This window comes from Saccostrea echinata, unplaced genomic scaffold (assembly GCF_033153115.1).
Source record: "Saccostrea echinata isolate AGI-Se365-2 ecotype Australia unplaced genomic scaffold, CSIRO_AGI_Sech_v1 ptg000113l, whole genome shotgun sequence".
NCBI lineage: Eukaryota > Metazoa > Mollusca > Bivalvia > Ostreida > Ostreidae > Saccostrea > Saccostrea echinata.
Window position 1 is genome coordinate 301,366 of NW_026889862.1, and position 22,524 is coordinate 323,889.

Consider the following 22,524-nt stretch of genomic DNA (forward strand, 5'->3'; position numbering starts at 1 on the left):
ATATATATATATATATATATATATATATATATATATATATATATATATATATATATATATATATATATATATATATCTATATCTATCTATCTATCTATCTATCTATCTATCTATCTATATATATATATATATATATATATATATATATATATATATATATATATATATATATATATATATATATATATATATATATATACACATATATCATATTTGAAAAAAAAAAATAAGTCTTAAATGTTTATTCTTAAACAATTAATCTGTATTTTCTATAATTATAATTGTAAAAAAAAAAAAAAAAAAAAAAAAAAAAACTACAGGCTGGAAAAATTCTATATTTTATATTTGTGCATGCAATTGGTAAGGTTTAATTCTTTCGAATTATAAATTCTGTTTATAGGTAGCAAAGGCATATACAAACAATGAAAAAGACAAGTAATAAAAACCAGGAAAAATGTTAATATATTTTTCTATCGTCTTGGTAAGTAAATATTAATATATTATGCATAGTTGTCCAGTCCCTTTTTAAATTTTCACATTGTCATTTGCTTTTAAAGGAAAAAGCATAATTTATATTATCAAGAGTTATCTTTCTTTACAGAATTTTTGAAATTCAACGTATGGTACATGAAAAATAAATGTACTTTTAAAATTGTTTATAAAGGGATAGACTCTTTCGATGTGTAAATAAAAAAAAAGATGAATTGTCATCAGTTACTATCAAAAATATTAGCTTAAGAATATAGAAGCGTATGTTTTCACCGTATGTTAGTTTTCTTTTCACTGATTATTCAAAGTGTGCATTACATGTACTTGAACACTGATAAGAAAAATAATTGGACTTTCAGGACAATTCATTTTGATTTTTTTCCTGTTATCAGAGGATCCCCCCCCCCTCTTAACAAAACGTTAGATGAATACCTTGCTAGCATTGCTTTAACAGAAAAGGTGTATGTTCCTAGAGAATGTAATTTCTTTAGGAAGTCAAATAATTAACTCTTGTACATGTATAGGAGAATAACACGGCAAAAGTCTCAACTAAATAAAATAATGTCATGCATGTTAAAAATATCGGTATGTAATTCAATATTGGCATAAAATATTAAATGATAAAATAGTAAAGAAATGGTATATACATACTAAAATATGATATGTTCTTCCATGGTTTGTTTTCAGAATTTAACATTTAAAAAGAACCTATGTTTTCCCAATACATTAATGTTCCATTTGAAAAATAATTTAATGAAAATAGAATTGATATATATTCTCCGTCTAATGTATTTGGTAAAAAAATTAAGTGTTTTTCTTTTAAAACTATTAAATTTTTGATATGTCACAAGTAGCAAGGGTTCAGGTCTGAGTCTCGCTCTCTGTTGTTGTTGCTTTCCCCGAATGTACATTTGTTAATATTTTAGATTTTTGTTCAATTTTTCCGAGGCACAATTCTGTTTCTACCAAATTTTTCTTTGAACATCCTTAGGCTAAAGGGGTTCAAGCACAGGACGAAAAGCCATCTTTAAGCAATCGCTAAATGATGGCTTAATGGTAGCTTAATGGTGGCTTATAGAAGCTAATTCCTTTAAGCCACCATTAAGCTACCATTAAGCTGCAGCGTCTAGGTGCTCAATGTCCAAACTTCATTAAGCTACCAATGAGCCACCTTTTAGCTACAGCTTAATGGTGGCTTAATGTCCAGATTTAATTAAACCACCATAACGCATCCTTTATCAAGTCCTTAAACTAACATGCTAAGTTTCAAGTTGTTTCAATATCATTTACGCAAAATCATATTGAATTCATAATTTTGTCTCGCTATTTCTAACATCTTTGTCAATGGGTATAAACTTGGCACTGAAGAGAGCTTCAGCAATGCCTTAACATTTTCGTTACCAATGATCAGTTTGTTTAAAACTTGTTTTAAAATTATTTTTTTCCATAAACACATAATATACATTGATTTAAAAAAAAAGAAGAAAAAAAAAACACATTGTATTTTTCTTTCGTGTTTGGGGAGCCACGTTCCTCTGCTGAATCCATAGGAAATATTGTAATAATCATTTTCTTCTGAAAAAAAAAATATATTATCCCTAATTATAAGTATCTTAATTTTTCTTTGGGTAGAGAAATGTTTAAGATATAAAAAAAATACATAGGTATAGTTTATAAAGCCAATCATTGAATTCTATCGTGAATAATTTGAATTAATCCTTGGTTAAATGCCATAACCCCCCCCCCCCTTTAAAATAATGCAGAGGTAAGAATTTATCAAAATATAGTCTATATTCAATTACTGTTCGCAGCTATGTTAAGGCCGTCCGGAGGCTCAATATGCGTTAAAATATACATTTTATTTTTAGCTAGATTTTTTTTTTTCAATTTGTAATCTATGTATGAATATGCAGACAACTTGTGATGAAAGTGTAACCAGGTATTATAGTAATGCATTTTTGTGATGTCACATGACTTTGTAGATCAAGTGACGGACACTTATAAATTCCTGAATGTTGCACAAAAAAATCGCATCGACACAAGTGCAAAACAACATTATGGAAAAAAAATGTCGCATAAATCAATTCATCTTGATCTTTGATACATATAAAGTGCTGGGGGCAAGTCTGAATTTTATTTCTTGAGAAAATATTCCACGAGAAATTCAACTTAATCATACACAAGGGAGTATTTTCCACTCTATCGTTTATACTAAATAGGATAAATTGCATACAATCCCCAGTAAAGTTCAGTTAAAGGGCATACTTCTTTAGTAGATTCACACATTATATCTTCAATTATCCTTACTGATCACTTGTGCCAGTCAAATATACACACGATTCATAAATTCTTACTCTTTCCACGGACGTGTAAGGGGGAGTGTTTAACAGTCAATTTTTTTTATTGTTTGAATATATGTATATCGGACAAGTTAAAGGAATAACGATATTAAATTACAAATGTTCAACATCATAACAACACTCTTAAGTTTAAAGAATAATCCATACGATTGAATCAAAAAACAACGCTAAGAAATCTTTACATGTCATGTGAAAGGAATGTAAAAGTTATGACAATTTCCCCGTCATGTCGTCACCTCAAGTATGCAATAACTTGACGTCATATGCTATTATGACATCATATATAGGTAGTTCAGAGAAGTTAATGCAGTTGGAACGGTTTGATATTTTACGGACAGCCTTATCCTAGCCGCGTTATTTCAAAATCAATTTTCAGAAGAACAGTCGATCAGATTAAAGTTGACAACCGACCAGATTTATACACATTGGGAAGCGAGGTAAAATAAATAGTGTACAGTATATCGACTGGTTAGACAATATACGTTAATTAGGTGTACCACCAGTCCCCGATCAGCTAACAGGAAGCTATACACAACGTACAGTGACTGATTTTGATGATTAATTATTTTTACAAAACTTAATATTAAACGTAAGCATATATCAAATTAGAAATTATGATTCTAGACAAAAAGACAATTATTTTGAAACCCATTGTGATATAAAAAGAATGAAAACTGAAGAAGAAATGTTAAAAAATACTTTATAAACGTAAGTGTTACGCAAAGATTGTCAAATAATTAGATACGAAAAACAAAAACCGTAATTATCCTTAGCATACATGTATTTAATTGAACTTTAATCTGTTTTTCCATCGCTCTCTTTCGAGGATATATTCCTTTTTAATTACAAAATGGTGTTATATCTGTTCAATTTCAATCTTTTCATGCCAATAAAACTGCGAATAATGAGCGAGGAAATCATTACATCAATCAAAAAGTTATTTTACAACGAACTCTGGAGTAGGACATATGAAAGTAATATAAAAGTTATTTTTTAACATATAAATATAATTATTTGTATTATTGCTTATAAAGATTTAAATATAAACATTAAAAAATTCACATTCCAGTCCACACAAATTTTGTTTAAAGGTTTTATATTTCCATCAGATTTCAACAGCCCCGAGACCCTAGTGGTTAACGCATGCGCCCCATAAACTAAAGGTCGTGGAATCAAATCCTGACTGGACCGTTTTTTTTATTTTATTTTTTTTCTTTCTTTAACATTATTTTTGCCAAATTAACAAATGTGTAAACTTGACAGTTATAATTTGTGAGAATGAAAATAGTATTTTACCCGTTAAAGCAGCTTTACAGACTGCGTAATGGTGACTTAAGGAGGAGAAGGACCTTGGGCTGAAAAAATACTTGTCATTCAATTTTTTTCATATTTTGTATATTTCTAATTAAGTATGTCCCACATGTCTTAAAGTAGTTATATCATTAGGTTTCTTACATTATTCTGGAGATATTGATTGATAAATACTATGCCCTACCGTATCTAAGTGGAGTTTTAATTCTCCATGTTTCCGGGCTCATTACTCTGTCCATAAAGGAATTTTTAAAGCATATATAAAAATTATCAAAGTGAACATGCATCTTTTAAAATATTTCGGAGTATAACTAGGATTTAAAATTCGAAAAAGCAAGTCTTGTCTATCACACTGCATCTGGATAGGGAAAATTACGCACTTTTTAAGACAACTTAAACAATAAAAAAACGTAATTTACAAAAAATTCTATCATTCAATATTTTTAAATTTATGTTGAAAAGCAAATCCTTCAAATTATTGATTAACTGTGAAAATTTCGAATGATGAAGCTGACCTCATTATTTCACAGGACATCGTTAAAGAGGACATAAGCATGACAAAAACGGGTCATGTTACATTTCTCGAGTACGGGAAAAATCAACTATGACGTCACACGCAGGCTAAATAAGCGAAATAAGATATACCTACATAAGATTTCCGTCATCAGCCAAGCAAAAATAATTTTTGTGTTCCCCGTTTCTCAAAATATTTCATCATATACTCATTATGACCTGCTTTTGCATAATAATACCGCCCCTGTGTTCACCGAGTATGATCTTGCTGTACTAACAGATCGTGTATGACGTCACCGACTTGTTGGACGCGCAGTTTAGGGAAACAGAGGAGTGGATCAATCTTTTTCATAATTTATTAATGTTTACAAGAATGTTAAAACTTTTTTTTTTTTTTTTTTATATAAGATGGTAATTAAAGTTAAAAAATTGTCAAAAAATTAAAGAAGAACTGATGCTATACAAGTTTTGCACTTATATAAACGGAGACTATGACGTAGTTAAACAGAGTCATGTGACCATGTGTCCTTCATCCCCTTAATGGTGGCTTAAAGGTGGTTTAATGGTAGTTTAATGGAGATTGGACATTCAGCACCTATAAGTTTAATTTTCTATGTTGGCTTAATGGTGACTTAAAAATTGTCTAGATGCTACCAATAAGCACCTATAAGCAACCATGTAGCCATTAAGGACTTTGAAATGGGTTAATGGTAACTCAATGGTGGTGTATTAATTACTTAAAGATAGTTCAATGGTGCTAAATGTTGACTTAAGAAAGCCATTATGCCATCATTAAGGACCTATAAACCACCAGTAAGCCAAGTTTAAAGGAAGTTATTCCTCTTGTGAATCTCGCCGCATGAAAGGCAATTTTCTATTTCGAGTATATATATATATATATATATATATATATATATAGTTATACAAGAGGCGTGTTATGGGATATTTGGCGTATCTCAGACTCACGTTGTGGGATCCTTAGGTGGTTTATGGGTCATCTATATTTTGACCCATAAACCATGTAGTCTAAACTTCACAGAAATGTTGGAAATGCTATTCCTACCATAAAAAACAAAAAAAATAATTTTTTTGACCCATAAGGATATATAGAAAAATGTCCCACAACGCAAAATCTATTTTTAGAACAGTCGGTCTAAGTCCCTCGCTTTCAACATTTTGTGTATCTATAAATGTCAATTGGAATATCCCACAATACGGTGTAGCGATACACGCAATGCATTGTGGGAGGACAATGGCGGCGTTTAGCAGGGGTAAAGAGCTGTAAGACAGTAAGTATCTTGTTATTATTAGTAGAGCAATTGAATATAACACATATTTATGATAATTAGACGAGAGAACGAGGAACTTTCGAACTTGTTTGATCGTAAGCACAGTTTAAGGTTGGTCGCGGGTTTACTGCATAAAAATTTTTACGGGAAAACATGTTCAGAAAAATTTGATATAATGTTCCTTAGAATTTGCGGCATTATATCTGAAATTTTTATTAAATTTGCCTACGTGAAGATAAGTAGCTTATCTTCTCTAGTATTATGAAATTCATAATTCTGCCCACAAAGTCAGAATGAACGGTATATTGATATAAACATTCTTCGTGCATTAGAATTAATATGCAGTAACTAGTGATGGGAATCGGTAAGAATTTCATAATCGATGATCGGGCTACTGTAACTAACTAATTATCAATTATAATCGGACATTTACAAAGTCTGTCAATTTAGTTTATCAAATGGTAAGAATGGTTGAATAACTACTTTCTGTGGTGGTCCAGCTGTAGTTAGAATAATCTAACTGTGTTTCGGGACAAGCCCTAGTCCTTAGGACAATATTTTAACGATAGAACGTTCGATCTAATCCAGCTGGTTCTTCATTCATTTTGTAGAATCCAAAGTATGTCCATACCCGGGAATTAGCGTTGTTACCCGGGTATGAATACAATGTCTGTTCATCTACGCCATTACGATACACAAATAAGTTAATAGAAAAGTCGCGGCTGGAATATTTGGCTTGAAAACTATTACGCTTGTAAAATAAAATAAATAACCCGATTAATCGGAATAGAAATTTTGTAATCGAGCGCTTGGATTATGCCAACAATCGACTGATTTTCGATTATAATCGATGATTGGAACACCACTAGCAGTAACACTGCGATAGATAATATAATACAAGTAATGTTAGGATGTTCAAGTTCATTATTAAGAATTCAAGTATAACACGGTAAAGGAAAAAAAAAAGTCCACCATTGAATGTTCTTTTTAAGTCAATCGCAATTCAGTATATAGTCAGAACTCTCAAACATTTGTTCTTTCTTGTTTTTTTTTTCTTTATTAATTTTTCATCATTAAAAAATGTAAAATACTTGCATTCAGCTTAAACACAGATAGCTTAATTTTGTTATAGAAAAAATTGTACTTGAAGTCTTGATACTTGTATTTCGTAATACATGTACAGTATATTAATATCTGTTTAGAGTGCCATAAAGGTCCGATATGCTGGGTGTTTGTATGAATTCATTTTAAGGGGATGAAGGACACATGGTCACATGACTGTTTAACTACATCATAGTCTCCGTTTATATAAGTGCAATATGTGTAAAGCATTAATTCTTGTATAATTTTTTGACAATTTTTTAACTTTAATTACCATCTTATATAAAAAAATTAAAAAGTTTTTACGTTCTTGTAAACATTAACAAATTATGAAAAAGATTGATCCACTCCTCTGTTTCCCTAAACTGCGTGTCCAACAAGTCGGTGACGTCATACATGATCTGTTAGTACAGCAAGATCATACTCGGTGAACACAGGGGTGGTATTACAGTGGTTCCCGTTTTATCGAATAGTCAAGTTGTCAGCATAGTTTTATCCGAATAGCCGAAAATTAGAATAGCCGATTGCTCCATACCGAGTCCAAAGATAGATGTATAGAGCTACATGTATTGATAATACATCGTAGCTAGCAAATTTCAAGCTTGCACTTAGTTTTCTTTTGACATGTTTACTTAATGACTTTACTAAAAATAATTTATTTCACTTACTTATGAATTTAATATGAAATTTTTTATCAAATAAATTGACGTATAGAGTATATTCTTTGATAGATATTGCCATCTTTCTTCAGCACATGTTTACATTCCTTCTTCGATGGTCGCCATTTTGGAAAAGGAAGTAGACTAAATGCTTGACTAATAACCGTAAACTATTTTTCCCTGGATAGATTGTAAATTGAAAATAAACAAAAATATTAAATATATGTAATTGTTTCCTTTGGATTTGTTTCTTTAATACGGTTACGTATTTTATACTGTGTGTGAGTTTACCAGTCTCGTTCTTGTCTGCTGAAGAGAGATTTTGAGAGCCATGTCGAGAAAGTTGGTATGAATTTTGAGACGTATTTTTATAGAACGAGCCATTTGTGATTTTTACCATAAATTTTGCACTGAAAAGTGAATAAATATTAAGCCAATTTACCAAGTTAAACGATTGAATAGGGTTATTTCATTATCCAAGCAAATTGTCATACACAAGCTAATCAGTTCAATAATTAAAATTTCACGCCGAAAAAATTGCAGATAACTGTCATAATTAACAAGTGCATCATTGAACCCAAGCTGATCACCACAACTGTAATCAAAACATATCTATTTACTATGCCCACTATTGACACAGGTAAGGTGCCTGTGTGCGTCCAGGCGTAACTAATCCCCTCATTGTCGTACTCAAGCCAGTCAAGGTAATTGGTGTCAAACTGTGTAAACAAAGGCTTCACATACGAAGGTGGAGCAGGGCTCGACATTAATTTTTTCCCCTTACTTGTCCAATCGGGCAAGTGACCAAGACATTTACTTGTCCGAACTTCAACTTCACTGGTCCGAAATTTGTTCAATAAAGATACAATACTGTCAACTTGAAAACTAATATAAAGTCCATTACATGTGATTCATTCGTGATGTTATTGATAAATACAACAAACACATAAAAACAAACTTTTATCTAGACTTTCTATCCTGACAACAACATAAATGTTCACAATTATCAAAAAGAACCTAAACTTCGTAACTCGACGTAACTTCATGCCCTCCTTTGCAGTAGTATGCAATTAGTGAACTTCGATCCCGATCAAGTGTGAACTCAATTACATAGCGATCCATATCGGGATCGAAGTTCGTTTTTTTATGTACTGCTTACGTCTTTACCGATGAACTTTCAATAGTCGTTCTTTTTATTATTTGAAGACTTCTTTATATTAAAATGCACTTGTCCAATCGGACAAGTGCCCAGCAATATTCACTTGTCCGTAATTTTTTTTCGCTGGTACCGGACAAGCGTTAATGTCGAGCTCTGTGGAGGTGTGAACAAAGTGCTGATTATCAAAAAACACTATGATAGTCCAAATTTTTGTATGGGATAAAACAAAATTCCAGTATTTTTTCATCAGAATATCAGGTGAAATTATTAATAAATATATAAGAAATGGTTTTGTGCTCTGATATTATATTGAAATAGCCGAAATATTCGTTAAACCGCTATCCGATAAAATGGAAGCCACTGTATTATGTAAAAACAGTTCATAATCAGTATATGATGAAATATTTTGAGAAATGGGGAACACAAAAATTATTTTTGCATGGCTGATGACGGAAATCATATGTAGGTATATCTTATTTCGCTTATTTAGCTTACCTGTGACGTCATAGTTGGTTTTTCTCGTAGTCGAGAAATGTAACATGACACATTTTTGTCATGCTTATGTCCTCTTTAACGATGTCCTGTGAAATAATGAGGTCAGCTTCATCATTTGAAATTTTTACAGTTATTCAATAATTTGAAGGATTTGCATTTCAACGTAAATTAAAAAATATTGAATGATAGAATTTTTTGTAAATTACGTTTTTTATTGTTTAAGTTGTCTTAAAAAGTGCGTAATTTTCCCTATCCAGATGCAGTGTGATAGACAAAACTTGCTTTTTTGAATTTTAAATCCTAGTTATACTCTGAAATAATTTAAAAGATACATGTCCACTTTGATATTTTTTACATATGCTTAAAAAATCCCATTAAGGACAGAGTAATTAGCCCGGAAACATGGAGAATTAAAACTCCACTTAGATACAGTAGGGCATAGTAATTGTCAATCAATATCTCCAAAATAAGGTAAGAAACCTAATGATATAACTGCTTTAAGATATGTGGGACATACTTAATTAGAAATATACAAAATATGAAAAAAATTGAATGACAAGTATTTTTTCAGCTCAAGGTCCTTCTCCTCCTTAGTATAACATGTTTAACATGCATTTCACTGATAAATCAATTCCTTGCTAGCCTGCTTATAAATAGAGAACAACTTTATTAGATTCAAATACAAAATATTTTTTTAAAAAAGAGGAAAATGCATTTAATTAAATTTCATCCATTTTTAGTGTTTAGGGTTGATGTTATCCTTAAAATAACAAATGTGTTGTTTTTTTTTTGGCTGTGATGAGCAAACATGGTGCATTACACACCTTCTCTTCATTGCAAATTTATGTGCATACATACAGCCTTTCAATTTTTCAATGTAGCAATTTACTGAAACCGTTACTTTCATTTTGCATGCCATATTTTTAACACTGAATCAATTTGATTAACCTTTAGTAGTTTAGTATCATATTCAATATAAAATGAATTCCATGCATTTTGCATCACATTTATTATGTTTTATAAGTTTGTTCTTATACATTACACATATAATCAGAGCAGAATTAACTTATAATCCTCTAGGTTCATACATACAGTGTGCGAAACTAATCTGGAGAATGAAATAGCCCATTTGACTATCTCATTTGAAATTGGGATAGACCGTAGACAAATAGGAATGTCCAAAGAAAGTAAATTAGGAAAAAATGTGCTCTTGTTATTGTTAAATTTTTTAAAATTTATTCATTTATATTCTTATTGAAGTATCTGCTATATATTTTCATGATTATCTAGTGAAAATTAAATATAATCATGCAGTGTTCATGCATTTCACACCCCAAAAAACTGTGAAATTATTCAGACTCGTCGTATATAAACTTCACTCTGCAGACCAGCTAATATTTGTGAAAGACACAAACTCTAATTTCATCTTTATAGCTTTCCCTTTTCTCGGATTCATTATTTTATTTTCAATTTTTTTGGTTGTCTTTTTGTTGATTCAATTTGTGTTTTAATGCAGTGCTTCCTGCAGTCAGGATTTGTAGCATGCCTGATATACATAAACAGCAAGCATTGGGTAAAAATTGTACACCACTAATTCATCGAAAGATGCACAATGTTATAAATTAATAAGTAAAGAGATTTAACAACAGTTCTTTTACCATGTAAAATATAAAAGTATTAAATTATTTTTTCACAATTATTTTGTTTATAATTATGTGTTAAAAATACGAAATGGTCATTCTTGTTCAATCTCATTTTACCCATGGCCAAAATTGGGATAGAGAATTCGGTCTGTTTCAATTCGGATCGGGGTAGACCAATTCAATTTGAGATAGATTCGGACCATCGGACAGGCGTTAATACTTTCGCACACTGTACATACGCCTCGTATGGACTAGATTCTATTGCTAATTAAAGTAATTTTCAGAGAAATAAGCAGGAAGCAATGCAACATCGCCTTTGTGATGTAACTCACGTCATAATCAAATGTGCACAAAACAACCACTCGAATTGTCTAAATTGTGTACCGAAATTGATGACAAAAGCAAACCCGCGACCTACCTTACAAATGACGGATGCTTCAGCCTGAAGCAGCTGTGAAGCATAATTACCAGCTTGTCAACCTCAAAAAAGCACATGCACCGATTCTGAATGCAGATGGCATACTTGGGGTGTTAGTTTTATGTTTATAGTTTCCATACATGTTTAGGCCAAACAAAAAAATATGTTTGTTTACTGTTACATGCCGAAATAAAATAGGGCCGATAGGTAGGATTTTTTTTATTTTATTGAATTTTTTTATACACAAATTCAAATGAATTGGTTGAAAAACAAGACAGTTTTACCATTGTGTGGTGCTTTACTTTTGTTTGGGCTTGCCATATGGCAATATCTTTCTTGCCAACTGCCTTACAGCTACCACACAATGAAAAAAACTGTCTTGTATTTCTTCTTTAATTCCATGTTGCACTAACTATTTCTAGTACTTTCGATTTCAAACGCTTGACTGATTAAGATGCATGTAAAAGTTAAACCGACGAATGAGTGACTTCTGGATTTTTACAACGAAAAAAAATTTGGGTTGCCTATTAGATATAGGGTCAGTCGGGTAACTGTAAACAAACATATTTTTTTTATTATGCCTTACCTCTGATGAAAGAAAGGAGGGAGAACATAATATAGGGCCTACTACAGAAGCATTAGGAAAAACCTCAGTTATAAAACATTTTTTTGCATTTGTTTGAGATTGGCATGATTCAATTCCCACTACGGTTATTTCTAGATATTTGTGGCTTTTCCACATTGCATCTTTTGCCATTTGCTCAATTGCTAAGAGAAGTGTTGCACAACTTTTCATACAAACAGGGTTTTCTAAACATTTTGATCGTGATCATAAAAATTTTTATGACCAGGACCTGGGAAGGGGCCATATCTTGTGCTATATGTGCATACTGCCGAAAAATGGCCCAATGCATTGATGCACTGATGCCATGCAGCACAACACACATTGTTTTCTACTTTGTGAAGTTCATATCAGTCTGCTCTATCGGTACAGTATTCATCGTCGAAGGTAGATGGAATCTGTAATGTATCATATTAAAAAATTGGAACCGACATTCAACATATTTTACATCCATTGGCAAAGAAATGTTGAGTCATTTTGGATGGCTTACCACAGATTTATGAAAAAATTTTTTACCTTACAATGAAAAACCACATCATCGAAGTTTTTTATCTTTGCCTGTCCCTTGATCTCTAAATCGACAATTTAAAAAAAGTGTGTTTGGTTTAAATGTAATTTTCCTAAATACTTGCTGTGGTAGATGACGAATGATTTATGAATTTCTTAGAAACAGAAAAATCACTTTTGCTAGTCAATGTCGAATGATTTGTCAATTCCTATGGCATTCTTTAGCAACTTAAATTTAGGTGTCAAAGATACATGTATATGCATTATTATTAGCACAAAACTATGACATATTTTAGAATGACCTGAATATATTTCCTCTAGACCCCTTAAATTTCAAAATGACCCTGGTTAGTGGCTATAAATAACAGGGCCATTTGCCCGCATCTGTTGTTTTACCTTCCCAGGCACTGTATAACAACTTTTTTTACACTTATAAATAATTGAAATTAAATACAGGTACATTGATATTTTCGGAATTTCCCATATTTAACATGACAAGGATCACGTCAACACATTGCTGTAAAGATCGCTGTATTTAAAGAGGTCTATATGCTGTTTGTTTTATAATTAAATGCATTAAAGTTGACAGTTTGTCAGTTATAATGCTATATTTTCTCACAATAAGCTAGCTTACAATTAAAAAATTTATCATCTTTTAGAAATATATGTATAAAAGTTCCCACAGGTAACAAGGACTTCCTGTGTATACTGTGTGTGTATAGGTATTAACACCATACACGATCAGCCTCTGGGAAAATCTTAGTCCCTCCCCTCACCAGAGAAAACTGTTCGGTTAAAAATATCAGCCTTTAAAACTGGTCGCTGAAGAGGCTACTAGTTCTAAAATGGTAGTGGCCCATACTGATTTTTAACAGCTGGTATTACAGGCACTTGTTTTGGTAATAAATTTTTCAACCCATAGTATGATGATAACACAAGGTATCCAAATCCATATTACATTGAGTACCCCCCCCCCCCTTCCCCAAAATTGAACTTATTTACACTTTCAGAGGAAATGCACTGGCAAACTGTTTATTACCATTGTCCTCTACGATAATTTATCTACACAACTATCTATGACATGTTTGTCTTATTTATTAATTTTCTTTTATTTCCGTAAACAGTGTCAAAACTCTGCTCGCCGAGTGCAAAAGTCGACTTTCTTGTCTAGTCTAACTTTCAAGATAAATTTGTTGTAAAGTAAATAAAACTAATCTTTTAGTATATAATATAATTAAAACTAATTTGATATTGTATATTTAACAAGTAATCAAAACTAATTATATAAAAAAATATATATATATATTGTATACGCAGCTAGGTTTAGGACTCCCATACTTACATCAGCCTATATGCAGAGCTTCTGGAAATCGATTATGACGTCACAATGAAACTGAACAAATAAATCCTAAATACTAATGTTTTCTTTTTCATACACACTCAAATACAGTCTTTTCTCATAACATGATAAATATTGTAAACATAAATTGATGTGTAACTTATCATGTCATAATAACACTATTTGAATGTAGAATTTAAGCCATCTTGACCTTCCTGCACTGACTAAGATGACGTCACACCCTAGTTTGACAGACAGTTTCTCTGTACTTGAGGCGTAGATCAAGCTATTATTGTAGCTTGTAAATATCAAATTAAAATAAGTGTGATCTGACCAAAACTAAGTCATATTTTTGAATGTATTAATCAATATTTTATAGTCTAATTAGGCCTAAAAAAAATTGTTTGCTTCCTGTAACATTCCCAAAAAATCAAGGGTCGGTAGGTCGGGATTTTTTTTTTTTTTTTTTTTTTTTGCTTATGGATAAAAGGGTCAAACATCCCCAGACTGAATTAACCAGGTGTTATATTTAAAGTGGACACCCAAAATGGCTGCTTAGCGGCAGAGAACGAAATTCTAAAAGTTGTGGGTGGAAATTGTTGTTACAATAATGATTACTCTTTATATTCAAGGTAAATGTTGACTAGGATGACATATTTTATATCTCAAATAAAGCTACAATTAATATTTTTTGAATAAATGGAATCAGCTGATCGATCGAACCAAAGAGCAAATGCAGATTTGGCAGGAAAAAAAATCCGCCGGGGGATAATTTGAATGGGTCGGTCGGGTTACAGGAAACAAACTTATTTTTTTTTTTAGGCCTTAAATTGAAAATGTGTAGACCTCATATAAAGCCACAGTAAGGCACATTTATACATTAACTATCTAGAATAACAGGCACAGCCCCTCGAAAATCTCAAAAGTTCAACGATATCTGCTTCACTATAATTTATGAATTTTTATACGCCCGTCTTTAGACGGAACGTATTATGTTATGGCGTTCATGTCCGTCTGTCTGTCTGTCTGTTAGCCTTTCTCGTGTCCGGCTCATAACTTTAATACTATTAGGCCTAGGATTATCAAACTTTGTCAGCTGATACTTCTTTGGTAGAAGGTGTGTCACGCACTAAAAGTAGGTCGTTCTGACCTTTAATTAAGATGCTATGGCCAAATATGGAAAAATCCTGTCCGGCTCATAACTAGAAAACTATTAGACTTATAATCATCAAACTTGGCCAGTTTATGCATCTTAGGTAGAAGGTGTGTCGCGACCTATTTCAAGGTCACTGTGACCTTTAATTTAAGTGAAATTTAAAAAAAAAAAAACTGTCTTTTTACTATTAAATTACACAATCCCAAAAAATGTAGAAGTGTTGCAGTATCCTTATTAAAAAGATGTTAAAATCAAGAAATACTTATTTTTTTCATTATATACTTTACAGCAATCTATAACAAATATAATGTTACAAGAGAAATTCCACCTCTCCCATGGGTGTAATTATCAAGCACTGGTCAAGGAGAATGTTGATAACAGAAAATTGCATGTCAAATTAGCGAGAAATTAGTTTAGTGTGAGGAGCTAACTGGTAGAGCATCTCTGATCAAGCAGGTGTTATCTATATCTCTTGGGAATTGGGCAGAGGAATCAGCCATGTTGGATTAAATAGTTTTTTGTGGGCTAGCCTAACTTTTAAAATGAATTTGGTGAAAAGTAATTAAAACTAATTTGATACAATAATTGTATAATAAACTAATTTGATATTGTATAATAAATTAATAGATAGTCCCTACAAATCTAAGAGTCAAGCAGAAACCTTATTAAAAATGTTGCATCAAGATTACAATTTTTTTTTCTTTTTATAAATCTTTGTAACAAATTGAAAAAAAAAAAATCTTTGTTTTCAAATTTAATTTCAGAATGACATAAATATTCATTTTAATTGCACTACAAAGCAGATAGCACAGATCCATTCATCCCTTGGGAGTAATGAGTGGACATGCATCCAGTTAAAGATTAATTAATGAGTTCAGTGTAGGAAGGCTAGCTGTTCTCAATCATTTCTGTTAGAGCATCTCTGATCAAGCAGTTCTTATCTGTATCCTTTGGGAATTAGACAGAAGAACTGCTGGTCAGTTTATAGCATATGTCATTTGATGGCCAGTCTTTTATTTTAAAATTAAATTGGTATAGATTAAGTTGTTAAGACTAAATTGATTTTGTTTAATATGATATTTTTATTTAATTTTTTGAAAATATCAACTAGTAAATTTCAGAGCATCATGTCTCACAAATATGAAAGATGTGTGTGTGTGTCACTGTGTGGGGGGGGGGGGGGTGTGGGGGGGGGGGTGCAGATGGGCATTTGTCAAGCTCTAACACTACCAGTTGAGGATCTATAATGTAATATTTGTTATAATGCCTACACCACAGGAAATGTATAAACAAAAATTGTAAGAAATGGAAAAATCTTGGAAATCCTTGTATCAAGGTTGACTTTATTTTCTTGCACTCTAAACTGTTCGTGATAATTGAACAATATTTGACGGGTGTATCATGCTGGGGCACTTTATTATACAAAGGTAGTAACATCCCTACTACTTTGAAAAGTGCCAGGAGCTGGTTGTGCGCTGTTGCTTTTTTCCGTATTTTACCATTATTTCAATGCATATTATGTCAATGTAGGAAGTTTATCAAAAATTTTACATAAATTAATTCTCAGGCATGGGGAAGTTGCTCCCAGCACTTTTCAGGTTAAGGAATTTGTCTTAAAGAAAACAAAATTAATTTCATAGTGAAAAGATATCCGTATATCGTTGTACTTTATGATCTTTGTAGCCATACATATTTTTTGTAATTTTAAACATGTCACTTGACAAACAGCTGATGTAAGTAAAGTTGCTTTGGCCGAACTCGGCAAAGACCTCATATATATGAGGGTTGTCCCAGAAAACACAAACTTTTTGTATATTTCAGAAACTATTTGACCAGAACTAATAATTTTTTGCAAGTTGTTGGAAAATGATATTTTCAGTATTATGACAAAATATTTTAGGCTTGTGATGTCATTAATATGTAAAAACGGCATTTAAAGGGTGTTAAATATCGGTGGTCTGCACACTGCAGTTTATTGACTTTTAAAAGTAGCATTGTCAGTGAATTTTTCTTTATTACCAGGTTATACGGAAATATAATGTCACAAACTTTACCTCCATAAATACTCTTTGATCTAGCTGATATACTTGTGTATGAAAATTCATTAATTTGATATCATTAATGACAAATATATGACGTTATATGCCAGAACACTTTTAATTAGATATTGTTAAAAATGGTGACGTTTAGTGATAATTTGGAGCACAAATTATTAAGCAGCACTGTCTTTAAAACGGGATAGGACTCTTGCCCATACGATGAAAGAGATATTAGTGCTGGAAGAGACATTTTGTAGACCAAAAGAAATGAAGACAAACTGAAAGTCCTGAGCTTTACGTCATAAGCCTAAGCCAAGGCCATCGTTAAACAATGTGAACTGTTAGGTTTATTATCGGAATTGAGAAATTGTCTATTGAAAGAATTAATTCCACAATCTTTTAGCAACACACGCCATATTTGAGATGCATTACTTGGTAAATAAAATAAAATTAAATACTGTGCCGAATTTATGCTTAAATAAACTAATTTTATCAGAAGCACATTTCCAGAAAAAATTCACAAAAATGTTGATCATGATCTATGCCTATTTTTAACTTTACAGTATTAGTGAAACAAAAGATATTGAAAATGTTCACGTATTTCTGGGACAACCCTCCTACATATGCAAATAGTAGAATTCCCATTAATCAAAACTCATGCTGTAAAAAAAAAATCAACACTATATTTATTTTCTCGGAATATTTTTAGGCGTATTATTTCCTGTGGGCATCCTTAACCTTGCTGCGTTATATTTTTTATTTGGATTTTTATATCTTGACAACAAATTGCAGAGTGTCATGTCTCACTAGGATGACAATTTTTTAGAGTAAAGAATAACATAATTTTCTTGCACTCTAAAATGTGTACGATAATTGAACAATATCATACAGTGGCAGGGATTTTTATTACTCTTGCAAATTGTATGAAACAAAAATTATTTTTGGAAAAATACATTGTGATTCATATATTGTGACTACTATATTGTGATTGTTGCATAAAACCTGTATTGTTCCTGCAGTCCTAATATTTCATCATATATGTTATTATGTTTATATGTAACTTTAAACTTTTTATTTATGGTTTTCATTATCATTTTACAAGCATTGATGCATCTGACAGCTTCCAAAGGCTTGGAAAGTAGGTTAATGATGCAGCTATAGACAACCCCATCTTATGCATGTTATGAGAAGTTAAAAGTGTTTAACAACTACTCCAGGCTTTTTCTTTGCAAGAAGGGATATTGATAGAGGGAAGGAGATCAGATATGACTATGGTGATCCCATGCCCAATGGACAATCTTCCTTGGAGTTCATCACTCATCAGGTAAATATTTAGAATAATGGATTTTCAAATTTGATACGCTGCATCCTCTTTGTAGTGCATTTTTTTTTCAATGTTCTTGAGAGGTCAAGAGATGAAAAATGTTTTACCCAACAGTGTTCCAAGTCACACTTACTTTCAGGTCACTAAATGAGGACCTAAAAAAAATTTTGGCCACCATTTCAGAATATTTCACTTGCCATAATGAAAATATTTTGTGAATAACAATAGTAAAACAAGGAACTAACACCCTGTATGTTTTATGTCTTTACTAAATCAAAGATGTAAGGTATTACTGTGACTATAAACAATTTGCTAGGTTTAAGGAAATATTTTTATTAGTACAACCACCCTTATGGTTGTACAGTACACAGAGGAACACAAGAAGACTGATCCTAGAATTAAAATTTATTCAAAAGAAAATACCAAGTTTGACACTTATTGAGACAGGACTTTGCCAGCTGTTTGTCATGTTTACTTATTATTACATAGTACGTACCTAACCCATTAAACAGTCATTATTAATGCTGCCAAAACACTTAATTAGTTGTAATATGCAAGCAATTGACCAAATGTTTCAATAACAAGGTCAGGTTCTAAAAAGTTTATGATGTTTGGATGCCATTCTGTTAGGGACGTATAGTATAGGTCCGTGGTTCCATCAAACTGTATAAGTAGTCACTATTAAAGCATGCTGTCATAACATTACGACTTGATGATTAATGATTTTTTTTGCGGACAAACAGACAGATGGATGCACAGGGCAAAAACTATATACCCCCGAATCTACGATTACAAGGGCACTAAAATTGATGTTCAGCAGATGTAAGTTTCTGAAGTTTACATCACGTACATTGAAATATATTAATTTGTGAACTTTTTTTCCAAGAATAGGAAAATAGCAATTGGTGAAAATGATGAATTAATTAAATTGATGGGGAAAAAACAACATCTTTTTGTGATCCATATTTTAGATAAGACCAAAAAAAATAGTCTTGTTTCCTGCTACCAGCCTGAAAAAAAAAATAGGGTAGGTAGGTAGGAAAATTATTTTATTGTATATTTTCATTTTATTTTATTTTTTTCGACAACATTTTTTGGATATGAACTAATAAAAGATAAAATTAAACATGTCACAGGTCAATATTGTCTTTTAAAATCAAATTTCATGTCTTTTGACTAAACTCAAGTGGTATTCTATGAAAGTCCACATTTAAAACAAGAATTTCATGAAATGCTTGTTTTGTGTTAACACAGAAAACGATTATGGTGACAGAACGATGAAATTCCGGAAATTCGAGATTTTTTTCTTCCAAAATTTAAAAAAAACAAGACTATTATTTTTTTTTGGCCTAAATAAAGTAAATTATTGAAAATAATACCTCTAAGACAAGGTTAGAGTGATTATTATTATTGGATTACAAGATCACCTTGATATGAAATATATGGAGATAACGAACAGTATTCAAGCTCAAAAGTCCATTATACAATACAAAATAGGAGCAGAGCAAACACGGACCTCAAGCTCAAAAGTCCATTATACAATACAAAATAGGAGCAGAGCAAACACGGACCTCCAAACATCAGAGGTGGGATCAGGTGCCATGGAGGAGTGAGCATCCCCTGCCGACCGGTCACACCCGCCGTGTGCTCCTTGTCATGATTGGGAAATAACGGAAAAATCCGTCGACAATTCAGTGTGTAAATAATGGTCTAACAATTAGTATGAAAAACGTCAGTCAGCATTTGACTCAATGATAAATTGTATTTGCTGACAAGGTCATTGTATCGACCATAGAACTTACAAAATGATGACTTTAAATGAGACAGCTGATATTTGATTATATGTACAGGATCACCTCTTTGCCTCATGCTATAATAAATATATTTACCTAGGTTACACATATCCTTAAAGTTCTTAGTATTGAACAATTGCAGTAATTTATACGTATGGATGTTTTTTTTAAAAAGAAATAATTTGCATTGATAATCTCGATAAACAGGACATACTAGTAGAATGTGATATTCATCCTCGACACAAGTATGACACAAAAAAACATTTCCAGTGGGATCTGTTTGCTTTATTATATCCAGTTTCAATAGCTAAAAGGTGTGAAGATAATCTTAACTTTGATATACATTTTTGAAACTTAGTCAGAATTGAATTTCTTAAATAATACGGTAGGTAAAACCCATCAAGTAGATATTTATAGGAAGAACATTTCTGCGAACTTTGAAGTTTAGTATATTTCTTGTTTAGCCTGATCCAAGATCCTTTTATAAATTGTCATAATGGTCCTTACAATTAGGGTCTACCTAATAGGACTTCTCAGTTGATTGTACAATTTACACCTGGGTGACCATTGCCCTTGCTGTTTAGTGTTATATAAAAAAACAATTAGTTTATTTGATATTTTTTATTAATTTATTTTATGTTAAGAACATTTATTTAATAGCATGTTAAATTTCTATTCAAAATGCATCGAAATAGCATACATTAAAGGTATCTGAATGTAGTTGTAGGCATAAATATAATCACAATTAATTTTGTTTTGCACATATATTATAGGAAGCATTTTGGAGGCAAACCCTGTTGCAGCATTTCTACATGTTCCACAGATTGTACAGACTAGTCAGGACCTTGTAAATTCTTATGTTCAACAGCTTAGGCAATTTAGTACAGGTATGTGTAACTCTTCTGAAATATAGGAGGAAATTTCAATACAAGACTTGTAGCATAACTTATATTACATTGTCAGTTCTTCTTTGCATGTTCCTTAGAGTGGATTATTGAGGCAGACCCTGATGGAAAACTTGCACATGTTCCACAAACCAGTGAAGACCATTTTGCAGAATATAAACTTTTTCCGCAGATAAGCCAAGACCCTAATGGTGTTCATGTGTGTGTGGTTAATTATTTGCTCTGAAGCTGATATGTGGACTGAATATAAAACTGTCTTTTTCTACAGTTAAGTCCATCTTAATCTGAAAATACTACCGGTACATTTTGAATTATGCTTTATTATGCAGAAAAAAAAATAATTAGTTTCAAATATGAAAAGTCTGTTGATACACTGCTTTGCAATTCCAAAAGTGATAATGTGATAAGTTTTGATGTGAATATGTGACATGTGCCATTATCAATTTTCATAAATAAAATCAAATACAAAGGCAATTCCAATTTAATGTTTTGCTTGTCGGACCCGCACGCTCTTATTTGAACAAAGCTATACAAATAATATTAATTTAAATCTCCTGCACCTGGGAAATTCTGTGCCAGTTTCTGTTTTATTTCCGCTCTATTTTTGATAATTTAAATCTGTTTACTCTACAAATCAGAAAAAAGTAGAAAAAATATAATTGTCACTCAATTTTTTTCATGTTATGCCTAAAAATTTTGCGTACAAAAAAGTAATAATATTATTATTTAATCTCTTGCCCGCTCTTACTTTTTTCACCAGATGTGCGACGAACAAGAAATTAAATTCGCGTGGTGAAATTATGTTTTATTAAAACTCATTTAAAGCTAACTGTCTTATTTTTTGGATTCATGATGTGATCAATCGAGTGGCTTGCGTGATAATTTGCATAAACGCCGAAGGCGTTTATGCATAAAATTATCACGCAAGCCAATCGATTGATCATCGTCATGAATCCAAAAAACCTGATAGTTATTCCTTATATTTACATGCTCCTGATTCTGCAAATTCCCATGCTAATAGCCCCGCTTCTGTCTCTATTTGTCCCGCCCCGCACGTGATTTTTTTTTTAACTGCGCCTATCGATGAACTAGTAGATTTATGTAGAAATAAAGTATTTTTACAATTTGTAATTTTATCTCGGACAAAGACATTGGAAATGTAAATATTTATGCAATAAATGATAAATAAAGACTAAACAGTCATGTTCACAAGCCAGAGGTGATAAAATATATATCTATTCTATAGGAAAAAAAGAATTATAAAGTGACATCAATTTTTCAAGTAATGTCTGTCTAGAACCTGTACATCAGATTTCGTATTTTGTGTGATTTTTTGAAGGATTTTTACACTAACAAAGTTAATAAAATCAAATCTTAGTTCTAAAATTTAATAATTTATTTT

General features: G+C 31.5%; 1 long non-coding RNA gene across 1 annotated transcript; it reads left to right on the plus strand.

The window, feature by feature from the left end:
* Positions 1 to 5,905: 5,905 nt before the first annotated feature.
* LOC133177273 (uncharacterized) lies at positions 5,906 to 21,591 on the plus strand. The gene is made up of 4 exons (XR_009719655.1): positions 5,906 to 5,962; positions 18,203 to 18,424; positions 20,991 to 21,104; positions 21,203 to 21,591. It is a non-coding gene; the product is annotated as an uncharacterized LOC133177273 (long non-coding RNA).
* Positions 21,592 to 22,524: the final 933 nt, after the last annotated feature.